Source organism: Xenopus laevis, chromosome 7S, assembly GCF_017654675.1.
Source record: "Xenopus laevis strain J_2021 chromosome 7S, Xenopus_laevis_v10.1, whole genome shotgun sequence".
NCBI classification, from domain to species: domain Eukaryota; kingdom Metazoa; phylum Chordata; class Amphibia; order Anura; family Pipidae; genus Xenopus; species Xenopus laevis.
The window spans coordinates 6,205,469-6,220,943 of NC_054384.1; the positions used below are offsets into that span (position 1 = coordinate 6,205,469).

At 40.5% G+C, this 15,475-nt stretch overlaps 1 protein-coding gene across 2 annotated transcripts in view; it reads left to right on the forward strand.

Moving 5' to 3' along the window:
- The window catches only part of prkg1.S (protein kinase cGMP-dependent 1 S homeolog), a 415,118-nt gene that overhangs the window by 297,130 nt on the left and 102,513 nt on the right, over positions 1-15,475 (forward strand). The window lies entirely within an intron of this gene.

Here is a 15,475-nt window from a genome sequence, read left to right on the forward strand (position 1 = left end):
AACTTTGTATCTTTTTCTGGTGTCAGTGCAAGAGATCAAACAGAAACTCGGGACTGTGGGCTGAGCTGTTAGAGTTGGGACTGTCCCTGCGGGACAGTTGGGAGATATAATATAGATACTGGTGGTCCTGGGATGTACCATTTCCCTGACCGTGGGGGTAATTCCACGGTTCCCATAAATATACCCATTGGGTGCTAATGCAGTGTAGACCTGCAATAAGTCTGACATTGTGGCAAATATCCTTGTATTGTGTGTAATAAAAAGTATGGCTGAAAATTGCATTTTGCACATCCTTAAACCACCCTTACAAATTCCCAAATATTTGCTTACAGCAAGGACAGTAGAGACATGTCAGTGTAGCAAATACTCTATCCCAGTGCCTTTAAACTTGTGTTTAGAAATAAATCACAGAGTTGGTGGGTCTGTGCCGAAAATTTTTGTGCTGAGATGAAGCTGTTTCCTTTGGCTTCGTAAATATTCGTAAGGAGATCATTTTAACGAAATGAAATGTTTTCACTATCGCTGCAATTCTGCGAGAGTTTGGAGGAAGGCTGAGTCCTATCGGCGGTTCCCTTGGGATCAGCAGTGACAGATATGTGGGTGGCAGGAACGAGCAAAACACCTATTAGTGCAAGATATTCTAATCTCTGTCATAAACACGGTCATGCTAAATAAATGAAAATAAATTGCTGTAATTGGCGTACGCAACTCACTGCCGCCTTTATTCCTAGTACAACATATGTCTCCCTGAAAGCTGCCTATATATATGTATAATGTATGTGTTTAATGGAAGCAGATGCTTAAAGGTGGGCTTCTTCAGCTTCATGTTTCATTTACCCACCATCAGGCGTCAGCGCAGGATACATAAAGGGTAGTGATAATAATCATTTTGTTACTTACAACAGATTAACTTTGGTTACACTTCCAGCAGCAGGATAGATCAAGTACCCCGATGACTCATGGCGAAAAATAGGAAAATAGGGGCATAATTATTATTATTAACATGTATTTATATAGCGCCAACATATTGCGTAGCACTGTAAAGTAAATGTGATTATACAACTAAATCACATGAATTATATACATAGAATATATGGAGTAACAAACATCACAATCAATACAGGTACAAAAAGGTGAGGAAGGCCCTATGCATAGGCATACAGTCTAAAGGGAAGGGAGTAATACACAAGGTGTGGGAGTGGGCAAGATCCAATTAAGTGGGTGAGAAATGTTGTATTGTATGTGGTGTTGCGTTTGGTAGTTAAGCAGAGTGAGGGGAGGCTTCTCGAAAGAAGTGCGTTTTCAGAGATTTCTTGAAAGCAGAAAGGTTGGGAGAAAGTCGGACAGACCGTGGGAGAGAGTTCCAGAGGAGGGGTGCAGCCCTTGCAAAGTCTTGAATGCGAGCATGTGAGGAGTAGTGATGAGCGAATTTGCGCCATTTCGCTTAGTTGAAAAATTCGCGAAACGGCGAAAAATTCACGAAACGACGCCGGCGCCCATTTTTGACGCCGGCGCCCGTGTTTTCGAAAAAAAATTAAAACGCCGGCAAATTTTTGCAGCGAATTTTCGTGGGCGTTTCGCGAATTTATTCGCTGGCGACGAATCGCACAAATTCGCCGCGAATTCGCGCCTGCCGAATACATTCGCCCATCACTAGTGAGGAGGTAATGAGAGAAGAGTTGAGTAGCAGGTCAGTAGAGGAGCGTAGTAATCCACCTTTTTCCCGAGTTCAGATTGGCCATTTAAAGTAATGGCAGGCAGGATATATATACATCTTAGGGCAGGGTCTAATTGGGCCCATGGGACACTAGTAAAAAACTGGGTGGGCCATGGATCATGTAGGCCCTTTCAACCCAGGCACATACCCCAACTGCCTGCCAGGAACTTCCAGTGCTCCATTGCCCCACCCCTGTCATGGCTGTGGCCACAAGTATGAAGTAAAAGGCACCGAGCCCTGGTGGGCTGGCAGTGGGAATATATGACTGGTGGACCCGTGAGTTGCAGCCCAGTGAACCCTGGAAACACCAGTCCGATGCTGTTTTAGGCAGCATAGTCAAGTGCCCCTTCCTACTAGTTCTTAGGAGTGATTGGGCTGGGTGCTTAAGTCATGGCTTAGCCCAAGAGTTAGTAGTCACCCTGGGAAATGCATTTGGTTGGGGTAGAAAGGGTTTCCGGGCCACCTTGGCAATTGACAGTGTTGCTGCTCTATTGGGTTGTTACAGTATATCGTTATCCATGAGTTTGACTCAAAAACTTTACTTACTCCTTAATAAGTATTTGACAGCCCAAACGTTTGTGTCTGCCTTGTTTATTGGGTTGGTGCAGTTGTGGAATGTCCTCGGCACTAGAGAAAGCTCTGAGATCGGAGAACTATTATTTACAAACAGTGTTCATTCTAAATATAAGAGAAACGACAGCACCCCTGGTGGTGAAAGTGTGTTCATCAAGGTGGATGGTGGAGAAGGCCTCTGCTGAGGCACACAATATGGCAGTCCTTCATGTACTTAAGGGAAAAATAATTAAGATAAACTCACAATATGTTGAGCACTAAGGACTGTAAAGCTTTTGAGAGTCTCGCGCCCTTCACATCACATAATTGTAAATGTAATGAAAACAAAAGGGAATTGAGTTGGAGTGACAGAGAGGATGTCACACAGTTGAGATGGGAGATTCTCCTTGGGAAAACTGTTTGTCGTTCTAGAGTGACAACATAAAGAGAGCGCGTGGGAGTTTGTACTGAGCGCTTTACATTATTTAGTAATATCCAGACATGAATCGTCAGCCCGACGTGCCATTCTATTATTCTGCATCCGAGTGCTCATTTATGGATTAAATAGAACCTGGACAGAGAGTTTCAGTAGTGCAGTGAGTTCTTTATTTCATGGCACACAAGGAAAATACTGTAATTAAGAGCTGCTCCGGTAATTATCTCAGTGCCAGTTCAACCTGCCTGTTGCCTGCACTGGACAGGACTGATGAGACCTCCTAATATAGTCTGATGAATAAGCTGCACCTTAATTAAACCTGCAGTCTGTCCTAATTAAAATCACTATTGTTTGAACTATATATTCAACTTATTCAAAAGGGAAGACAGTGTTGAAATGACATTTGCATACCCCCAACTGTCCCATTTTGAGCCCACAGAGTAGGGTTGCCACCTATGGATGGATATTTGTGTCAAAGCTGCCTGCCTGGTTTTCCAAATTAGGAAAACTTGGCAGCATTTTCTGAGATTGACATGGCGATCAGCCAATCACAGATCTCCATGGGTGAATCTGACCCATTTCTTACCCAAAATTTGCGAAAAAGCCCAAAAAATTGCCAAAAGTATTGCACTCAATGGGTGTTTTGTAGCTCTACAATTTTTCAAACTGTGCCACATTTTTTAAACCATGTCCTTGGTTTTTAAACCAAGTCTATGGACATTTTTTTCTCAGCGAAATGCAGCAAAATATTTTGCTCATCCCTAGTGGCAACACAACCACAGGGGCTCTTCTAATGCTGATGGCCAAGGGCTCAACCCCAAAACCATTCCGGCATGTGGTCCTTAAATAGAACAACACTTCAACAAGGGAATTATTTTTAGCTTCCCCACCCCATCTCCTTACTCACTTTCACACCATATCTTTTTCCCTGTAGATAACATCTCACAGCCCACGGCTATTGCTTTCTATGTGCTGGGTTCATTGTTGCCACGTCCCAGAGATAAAACTGTCTTTTCTGGTTTCCACGTGTAGAAAATATGATTTTCTTTCCATCACCAAAGAAATAATCATATTGTGTTTGGGTTTTTATTTCCTATTGAGTTTCTCTGATCCGTCTGGTGGATAGCCCATCCGTCATGCTTGATAAGGCTGATTAGCACCCAGGTCTTTTCTCTTAGGCTATTTCATATATGTAGGGATTGTTGTGGAAGATAATAGCTCTTAGGCACATTACTAATAGTATGAAGCACCTCCTGCTATGTGGCTGTCCATATCTTTTTTTTCAAGAGTCAGGACCTGAGGCATTCTTATTTGCAGTATTATAAAGGTCTGTCTCTGTGAAGTAATGACAAAACCATCCTTCCATGCCCTTCTCCAGTCCCACCTAGTCTACTACATCCTTCTACCCACTGGCTTCCCAGACTCCATGGTAAGGGCAGTTGTATATGATATGATATCAGAAGAGCTCATTTAAGACCACAAAAGCACATTTATGCACATTTCTGTAGTTGCACTGAGGCACCTGTGTGTTTGTCTTGCCTCCAGTTCCAAATGTGACACAGGTGTGCTCCTCCTCCCTGTCTGCAACTCTGCCCTCCTTGTCTTCAGCTCTGCCACCCTGCCCGCCTCTCTGTCATTGCGCACCCTCCATGCGCAACAGGGGGAGGGTGAGGTGGTTGGCCGGCCAGGTTGCCTAGGGTCAGCTTAGTAGGGTGCCTGGTCAGCTTAGCCCAGCCTTGCTTCAAGCTGTTGGGTTCCCACTATTGATTCACCCCACCCATCATGAATACAGTGCTGCCAAACTTAGGCAACCCTGAATTCATCTGACATTCATAGAGACCTACAGCAATTTTCCTACATGCAGGGCATGAAAGTAAAGGTACATGTTGGACTGTATTTGAAGAAAAGAATCCTAGTGTATAGTTTATATAAAGTTTATAATCTCACCAGTAGTATGTGAGGTCCGGGTGCTCATGCCCCAGACCTACAGCTCAAGGTGGAAGTATCCAACCAAAGGAGAAAATTGCAGGCACTCACAGATCCCACAAACAGGCTTGTAAAAAGACTGAGAATTTTATTTTAGGCCACAAAGTGAGTTAATACATAACCTTACACGTTTCGTGCCTGTAGGCACTTAATCATAGGCTCAATTTCCCTACATGCAGGGCACGGAACAAAGTAAAGCGATATGTTGGACTGTGCCTACTTTTTGCTCTTTGCACCCTGTCCTGCTAGTTATTACTTTCAATATAGTGTGACAACCACAATATTTACCTTCTTGTATTAATTAGAAGTTGTATGGTGTTAAGAGGCAATTTGTTTCCCTAGAATGATCATTTCTTGCAGCAGATTACAGAGCAAACTTAACAAGTATTCATGCATTTCTAAATCACGAACTGTCCAAAATTGAATGTTGATAAAACATTATCTGCAAAGCCCTTAAATGGTGTAAATACTGTTAAATGGACCTTCGTCTTCGGCGCTTGTCAAAACAAGGCAATCTGGCATTGTCATTGTAATAAGGGTTTCAACTAAGGATTTTTATCTCCCTTTTGCACATTGTAATTTCTTGGATTTATGGTCGGAATTATGAATAAGTGTTTAAAATCGCATCAAATTGTTTTCAAAGGAAAGGGCGGTTTAATCTGTCATAGAAAAAGTGACACAAAATGTCATTGTCATAATTATCGCAATTTAAACATATGGCACACAAAAAACAAAAGAAATAACATCAGATGATAAACTTTGTCGGCCCCTTGTGTTTGGACTGCCGTGAAAAAGATATATTTACATTGGGCATCGTTACTGTCTTCTGTTTGCCTGTGTGTTTCACCCTCTTCTTCTGTCTCCTTTCTTCCGCATTCTCCACCAACTTTGAGTGCAAATAGAAAGAAAGGGAGCTCAGATATCTGAAGCACTCACTGTCACTGGAGTATGATATTTAGGAGGGGTATGGTGCAAAAGATGGTTGAAATGTAACTTTTCATATTTCCTGATGTTCCAAGGAACTCCTTGAGACTGCATAGACTGAAGCTTAATGTATGCTAAGCCCCCAAATATTTTTTTTATAGAATGCATGCCAGAACAGACCTGGTGTGTCTATAATAACATAGCATGGTTTTAATATCATTAGAAAGAGGTCCTGTCTTCGTATAAGATGGCACATCCTCTAGCACCATTGCTTTAACCATCTTCTATTCTTGAATTTTACTCTTCTATGTGTAAAAGTGATGGTAAATGTTTTATCATCATCATATAAGTGGTAAGTAGTATGAGTGCCCTTCACTGGTGGAAAACAGGTTGGAACAGGTTGGTTGAAACTTATGCGGTAGGGCTGGTTCATTTTTTTGGTATACTTAATGGACCAATTGGTTTTGAGGTCCATGAAAGGTCTAGGTCATGGTATTTGGAAAAGCTAAATGATCATATCATTTTGTTATCATACAGAGCAACTTCTATTCAATATGAGTGATCCTTAAATTATAGCATGTTGAGTTTTTTCTTTTTCTTTTGGAAGATTGCAAATTACGGCCCAGTGCAAAAAGTTCTTAATCTTATGTTTCCAGACTTTGAACTGTATATGGTCCCTTCTTTCCTTCGATTGGTCCAAGCACCACAATGTCTTGCCATCTAAATACCCGGGTTCCAGGGAGAAACTAGGGTTATCTATCAACTAAGAGCAAAGACTACATTAGCTTCTAACCTTGACAGATGCCTTCCTTCATTTACCTGCTCCCCTGTGGATAAATGCTTCAGGGTTCTTCATTGCTATTAAATACAAACACCTAGAAAGAACATTTGGGAAAATGGTGACTAGGCAAAAGTTAGATAAATAATTATTTTTCCCTCATTTTAAATAATCCCAACCCTCGATGACATTGACTCCCAACCCTGCATCATTATTTATCAGTGGTGAACATAATAAAAACAGTATATAGGTCCTATAAGGACTAGGACAGAACAATCCAATATTGATCACAAATTGTATCCATGTATACTAACTATCAATATATCCTCTCCTCGCTCAAGCCTTGCACCACAGGGATTGACTCGCCATCAAGCTGACATTGGCACCATTGAAGACCTAGACTAAGTAATTAAAGAGGCTTAACCATAACTGAGCTTTGTTCCTTAAATATTCTAGTATTTAAACAATCCATTTCTGGTGATTTTATAACCTTTTGTATCATTTGTGTAAAATTATCGAACCTGCTTTATCGTATGTATCAAGTTTTCTCTTAAAGGGGTAAATTTATCAAAGAGAGAAGTTCCGCCACTAGAGTGAAATTCCGCAGCTCTCAATTCATTTCTATGGGATTTTGAAAGGCGTATTTATGAATGGCTGAAGTGAAAGTTCACCCTTTGATAAATACGCCTATAAAAATCCCATAGAAATGAATGGAGAGTGGCGGAATTTCACTCTAGTGGCGGAACTTCACTATTACCTTCACTCTTTGATAAATATACCCCAAAGAATGAGGTTGGAAAATCTCACTACTGTTAAACTCAATGTGAATTGGCCACTTAGTAATTGATGCAAGTGATTAATAACCTTGTTTGTAGTTTGGCAATGAGCCTTATTTTCTCATATGCCGTAACACATCATATGGCCTAACCAGCAGGAATCAGCAGTAATGTGTCATGGTAACTTATACAGTATACCTTGTATCATGGTGGGAGCATTTGTTCAATTCCAATGGAAGTTAATAGTCCAAAATGACTGTATAATTTTCAGTGGCATAACTACAATCAACCAGTCAGCAAACTTAAGTGCAAAATCACAGTTACACTGAAAGATATAATATTTGAGTTCAACTCTAACATCAAGCAAGTTGAAGGTCAAAGTAAGAACGCTATAGTTTTGGCACACAGCTTTTTCAAATTGTCAAGAGGACCCCATTGTACTACTTCAAACAAAGTGCTTATTACCCTATGGCCGGTTGTTCTCTGGCTCGGTCTAGAAGAACTTATTTCAAAGGCTTCAAAGGCTTGGAGAGAAGAGATGTTAAGGCTGATAAAACCAAATCATCACCTAGACAACAGCGTCACAGTAGCTCACTCTCATGCTAAAGTGTCTCTGCTAAGGCCCTTTAAAAATAGTAAACATGGGAAGGTCAGGAGACAGGAGAAATTGCTGGTGCTATTAAGGGATAACTTACTCTTCTCTTCTTGGATAAGAGACTCTTCTTTCTGGAATGTTGTTAGAGCAAGAGGACTATATTTCAGGGTTTCGGGGTGCTAAGCCAGCTATAACAAGCAGACAATTCTGAAAGGGAACAAGTGAGACCTTCAGGCAAGGTACTGTTAATGGCCAACAGGTAATCAACATGGGGAGGCTGAAGGACAAGAACAAGATAGGGTTGGTGTGACTGGCAGGAGCAGGACAAAGGACTGGAACAGGACTAAGATGGGAAATGAGGAGCAGAACCTGATAGGGCTAGAATCAAGGAGCAAGAGGGGCAAGAGCTAGGGACTAGACCACAGTGCTCCAGTAGTAGCTAATGCCAAGGCACAGGTGGTGAGAAAAGCAGGGTGCATATACGGCAGCATCAGCCCTGGTTGGCTTCAACTAACCAACCAATAAGGCTGCTGTCAAGGGAAGACTAGGTGATAGATAATGAGGAATCCTGCTAGCTGCTCACCTGGCCTACTGGATAGGGCATTGAGCCAGAAACTCAAATGTTTCCCAGCTCAAATCCCAGCAGAGCCTTACAGTGCCCTGTATTCTGGGACATTGGAAATCATATAACCATGAGGATAATTGTGTTACACATGTTATGGCACTAATGTATTGAAAATAGGCCAAAGGGAGGCAGAGATAAGTCAAAAATGCATATTGGTTTCATCATTTATGTTTGTGACATTTGCAGTTGACTGGAAATGCAGAGTGGATACCAGAAAAAAAGAGATACTTGGAGAAAGAGGATACTTGGAAAATGGGATCCTTTCAACCTATGGAAATTAGTCTGTGAGTTCCATGACTCCGTCTTTAGTCGAGTAAATAGCTTTTTAGAGAACAGTGATACAGCGTTCTCACTCATTCACTCGGAGTCATAATCATGCAAGAAATAAGCAAATGTCAGTGCCATTAGTGCAGCTCATTACACTTGGAAATCACATTGCCCTTTGATATTATCCTGCAAACATCAGCCGCCTGGTCAGACCAAGATTAAAATGGGAACAGATGATTATTTGGCTTTTTTTTAAATTTTTTGGTTAAAGATGGACAGTCTGATTGTTGCAAGAAATGGGAATATTTATGGATGGCACAATGTTGTTTTGGTGCAACTTTGAGAATAACACAAGCTCCTTAACTCTGATATCCTTACAGTTTGTTCCTTATTCAAATAAATGTACTTCAAGGTACCCAGCCGGCCTGGCTGCTCCCTCCCTAGGATGATCCAAAGCAATAGCAGGTGGAATCCCACCTAAAGGCCATCTTAGGTGAGGTTCTTCTCTCCTAGATACCCACAAAACAAATCCAGCTTTAAGGTTAATTAGAATAAGATCTTAGATATTCTTGGAGCTATAGTTGAATGGGTGATCCAGCAGTGTTTTCTGAGACAACATGGACCTTGAATAAATGTGGGATCTCATATGGGGCCTTCAGCTGGAAAAGTCATAAAACCTCTGATCTAGGGGGTGATAGGGACACTCTCCAAATAAGTTTTTTTTGCTTTCTTTTTAAATCAAAATAGAAAAACTGCTTTATACAGGTATGGAATCCATTATCTGGAAACCCATTATCCATAAAGCTGAGAATTATGGAAAGGCCGTCTCCCATAGACTTCATTTTATCCAAATAATCCAAATTTCTAAAATCGATTTCCTTTATCTCTGTAATAATAAAACAGTCGATTGTACTTGATCCCAACTAAGATATAATTAATCCTTATTGGAGGCAAAAGCAGCCTATTGTGTTTATTTCATGTTTACATGATTTTCTAGTAGACTTAAGGTATGAAGATCCAAATTACAGAAAGATTCGTTATCCAGAAAGCCCGAAACAGTGATGAGAGAATCTGTCCCGTTTCTCTTGGCCCCGAAAAATTCTCAAATCTGCGATAAAATTCTCGAAATGCAAGAGTCGTCAAAATGTTGTTACGCGTGACAATTTTTTGTGCTAAAATTTTTGTCACTCCAAATTCATGGAAGTCAATGGCTATTTTTCTTGTAGCCACTTTTTTGTCTCTGCGACTTTTTTGTTCATATGCATTAAAGTCAATTGACGTCTTTTCTTATGGAGACTTTTTTGCCTCTGCGACAATTTTGTCTTGGCGACTTTTTTTATTGCGGCAGTTTCGGAAAAAAAACACTGCAAATGGCAAAGTGCGGAATTTTGCCACAAATTCGGTCATCACTAGTCCAGCGCATTCTGAATTTTACATATATATATATATATACAGTATATAGTTATATATTGTTTCAAGACAAGTAAAATTTGGGATATTTGATTTTTTCGGACATTTCTTTGAAGTTTCTTTTACTGCAAGGAAACAGAACAGTATCATCAGTGTTTCATAAACACAATCATTATATTCTCCCTGACTGCAGAGAAGGATTATTGAACCAATTTTCCTGCTTTGACTCCGGCTGGTGCCAAGACAAATGATCTGTCAGGACGAGTTTATAACACACACATTTTTTTACTCACTGTACATTTATACAGCTTTGCTTTGAGGCCTGGAGACATTGTGTTTTGGAGATGAGAGATCCACACAAGCCTAATGTTTTAATCACAGCAGTAATCATCAAGAATAATTGCAGTACAACGAGGGGCAGACACACGCTTGTAATTCTGTTGCCTTTAGAACCTTAGACTGTGATCTTATGAACGTGAACCCAACTTTCCAATGAGGAAGATCATAGAATTCTATGATCATAAGAAATTAAATGAATTACCAAATCAGTTGATTTAAATTGGGTTTTGCAGAATGCCAAACTGGCAGATCTTCATTGTTTTTAATGGGAAAATGAGACTGAAATAGAATTTTAGGACTAGCTTTAGGAAAAAGAAGAGGGGAATGTGATCTGGAGCCTTAGAAGAGGCACAAACACTCACCAGTAGCGATGGGTGAATTTATTCGCCAGGCGCGAATTTGCGGCGAATTTGCACGATTGGCCGCTGGCGAATAAATTTGGGAAATGGCTGCAAAAATTCAAATTAAACAAAATGGACGCTGGTGTCGGTTTTTTTTGGACACCGGCGTCCTTCTTTGGACTCTGGTGCATTTTCGCCAAAAAAACGGACGCCGGCATCAAAAAACGGACGGCCAGCATAAAAAGTGAGACGCGGCATCAACAACAAGACGCCAGCACCGTTTCGTGAATTTTTCACCATTTCGTTCGTTATTGGCAAATTTTTCGGCGAAACGGCGCAAATTTGCCCATCACTACTCACCAGGGAATGATACTTAATTACATTGTTAAAATAAAATTTCAGCATCTAACAGACAGCAATGGTTGGGAAGGGGTTTGAACATGACTCCTTGTGGTGATCATGTTAAACAGGTATGGGATCACTTATCTAGCAATAAATGCCATTACAGGTATGGGGTTCATTATCCGGAAACCCTTTATCCAGAAAGCTCTGAATTACAGGAAGGCCTGCTCCTACAGACTCCATTTTAATCAAATAATTCAAACAATTTCCCTTTTCTTCCTAATTATAAAACAGTGCCTTGTTTAATCAATCCTTATTGGAGGCACAACAATTCATGTTGAATTGTTTTTTTAGTAGACTTGAGGAGATCCAAATTAAGGAAAGACTCCTTATCCAGAAACCTCAAGGTCCTGAGCTTTGAGGACTGATACCTGTACTGTATTCTGGAGCTTTTTGGATAATCACAAAAACATAAAAAAAGAAAATGATTTTACACTATGAGGCTTATTTATAAGGTTTTAGGGATTTTAGAGATTTTTGAAACCACAACTAGTTATGATTGAAAATTTTCACCAGATTTTGCTGTGAAAAAGACGCCATAGACTCCAGTGGATGAAACAATATGTAAAAAAAATGGTCACCTGTAGACCTGTGATTTTTTTTGTCGTTTCATGATTTTTCATGAAACAGGGAAGATACGCTCATCACTAGTGATGGGCAAATTTGCGCCGTTTCGCTTCGCCGAAAAATTCGCGAATTTCGCGAAACGGCGAAAAATTCACGAAATCGCACCGGCGTCTGGTTTTTGACGCCGGCACCCGTTTTTGATGCCGGCACCCGTTTTTTCGACGCCGGCGCCCGTTTTTGGCACCGGCGTCCGTTTTTCGTAAAAATTTTTTTGACGCCGGCGAATTTTTGACGCGAATTTTCGCTGGCGTTTCACGAATTTATTCGCTGGCGGCGAATCGCGCAAATTCGCCGCGAATTTGCGCCTGGCGGATAAATTCGCCCATCACTACTCATCACTATTGCATTATATACCGTATATACTCGAGTATAAGCCGACCCGAGTATAAGCCGATTTTACCTACGAAAACTGGGAAAACTTATTGACTCTAGTATAAGCCTAGACACAACTACAGCCCTGTCTCCCAGCAGCGCACATTCCGCCAAAGCAACCCCCCCAGTGATCAATTGGACTTCTTTGCAAAGTTGATGGTGACAGAGAATTGCCAAACGGATTACTGTGTGCATTGTCCCACTGTCCCACTACCATGTGCAGAGGGTGCTGTTTGATATTGCCATCACTGTTAATCCTTCATATAACCAACAGAGGGCGCTGTGTGATATTGCAGTCACTGTTATTCTTTCACATAACCAACAGAGGGCGCTGTGTGATATTGCCATCACTGTTAATCTTTCGTATAACCAACAGAGGGCGCTGTGTGATATTGCAGTCACTGTTATTCTTTCATATAACCAACAGAGGGCGCTGTGTGATATTGCAGTCACTGTTATTCTTTCATATAACCAACAGAGGGCACTGTGTGATATTGCAGTCACTGTTATTCTTTCATGTAACCAACAGAGGGCGCACTGTTATTCTTTCATATAACCAACAGATGGCGCTGTGTGATATTGCAGTCACTGTTATTCTTCCATATAACCAACAGAGGGCGCTGTGTGATATTTCAGTCACTGTTATTCTTTCATATAACCAACAGAGGGCGCACTGTTATTCTTTCATATAACCAACAGATGGCGCTGTGTGATATTGCAGTCACTGTTATTCTTTCATATAACCAACAGAGGGCGCACTGTTATTCTTTCATATAACCAACAGATGGCGCTGTGTGATATTGCAGTCACTGTTATTCTTTCATATAACCAACAGAGGGCGCACTGTTATTCTTTCATATAACCAACAGAAGGGCGCTGTGTGATATTGCAGTCTCTCCCCAAGTGAACTGTTGGTATAGGAATGATTAAAAGTGACTGCAATCTCAGCTGCTGCCCGCTGACCAGAGTATAAGCCGAGGTAGACTTGTCAGCACATTTTGGATGCTGAAAAACTCGGCTTATACTCGAGTATATACGGTAGGTATTTATTTTGTATCCATATTAAAAGGCATGTTCCGATAAAAAAAAACTAATGGAAAGACAAATCTTGTCGATACTGAAACAGAAAATACAGTAGTATTTTAGCAAAATTAAATATTGCCAATTTCATTCAAAAATATTGCACTTGTTCTATAAGATATATGGCCCTAATTATCCATGTGACACTTCCATACTGGTCTTTACAGGGGAACACCTGTTTCTCCTTTTATTATTTTTTATGATATTACGACATTAGATCTGTCTGAGCACCGAGCATTAGAGATATTACAAAGGCCAAAGACTTGCCTGTCAAGCAATAATAGCCATTACAGATTGTGTAACGCTAACATTTAACGAAAGTACCGCCATACTAATGTAGAGGTTTACCGGCAGCAGGGTTTGTTGGTGTTAAAACACAGCACGTTCTTTTGGTTATTGATATAGTGAAACCTGCCAGTTATAGTTTAGACAAGACCCGGGCTCTGTTTCCTGCTAGAATCCAATTTCCCATCCTTAATGGAATTGTTATATCATTAATCTCTTATTAACCTCAGTAAAAAATAACTTACACTTGCGCGTCCACCAGAAAAGGAGGAAAATAATAACAATAAGATGTGATAAATGTATCCTCTTTTAAAGCCTGTGATTAGTTGGCCTACTTTATCTGCATGTTTAGGTAGTAATTTATTCGCCAGGCGCAAATTTGTGGTGAATTTCCACGTTTCGCTGCCAGCGAATAAATTCCAGAAATTGGTGCGAAAATTCTCCGGCGTCAAAGTCTTTTTGACGCTGGCGACAATTGTGACACCTGCGACAATTAGCGTGCGCCCATTGACTTTAATGCGCATCAATTTGTCAGCAGCGTTGAAATTGTCGCCGGCATCCATTTTGCTGCCCGTGAATTGACGCCGACGTCAAAATGAATTTTTCATCTAAGCGAAACTTGGCAAATTCACCCATCACTATTGATGTTTCATGAAAAACCACCATGATGGTTCTGGACCCAATTCATCGGGGATAGGTCTTGTTTCACCCATATGACCTCTTCCACGTTGGCTTGTGAGCTGTAAGCCAGTCTCAGAACTCTCCGAATTCCTAGCAATAGGCAAGGTCTCCTGGGAAGCTTCTTACTGTCAGATGTCACTTGGCCACCTTGGAGGATATGGATATCATTATGGTCATCTTACCTACAGAAATGTAACTCCAACATCTGACCCTTGTTTAATACAGATTAAATAAACCAGTATCTGGCAGGATGAATCACATCTTAAGAAACCGCACAACTGGTTTATTGGATATAAATGTTTCCTGTCATGTTTCCTATAAGTGTTTGCTAGGGTATTGTCTGAACTCTACAGAGCAGGGACCTGTCTGCTAACATGGACCACTTAATCTTTGATACTGTGTATATTTTTTATTTGAATTTATTCTATGTTTTTCCCTTTGTTTGATCTATTACTATAGTGAGAAAATGTACATTGTCACTGAATTCAATAAACTGTGTTTAAAGGGATACTGTCATGGGAAAAAAAAATATTTCAAAATGAATCAGTTAATAGTGCTGCTCCAGCAGAATTCTGCACTGAAATCCATTTCTCAAAAGAGCAAACAGATTTTTTTATATTCAATTTTGAAATCTGACATGGGGCTAGACATATTGTCAATTTCCCAGCTGCCCCCAGTCATGTGACTTGTGCCTGCACTTTAGGAGAGAAATGCTTTCTGGCAGGCTGTTGTTTTTCCTTCTCAATGTAACTGAATGTGTCTCAGTGAGACATGGGATTTTACTATTGAGTGTTGTTCTTAGATCTGCCAGGCAGCTGTTATCTTGTGTTAGGGAGCTGTTATCTGTTACCTTCCCATTGTTCTTTTGTTTGGCTGCTGGGGGGGAAAAGGGAGGGGGGTGATATCACTCCAACTTGCAGTACAGCAGTAAAGAGTGATTGAAGTTTATCAGAGCACAAGTCACATGACTTGGGGCAGATGGGAAATTGACAATATGTCTAGCCCCATGTCAGATTTCAAAATTGAATATAAAAAAATCTGTTTGTTCTTTTGAAAAATGGATTTCAGTGCAGAGTTCTGCTGCAGCAGCACTATTAACTGATTTTTTTCCCCATGACAGTATCCCTTTAACCATTATCAATATATTATGTGATTGAGAACGATATATCATCAATATATCCCCCCTATAACTTTAGGTCCGTCCTCCTGAAAACTGATGTCAATGAACTACAATATAACCTTTCAAAAACAACAGATTCTGGTTGATTTACCAACCAGAAAA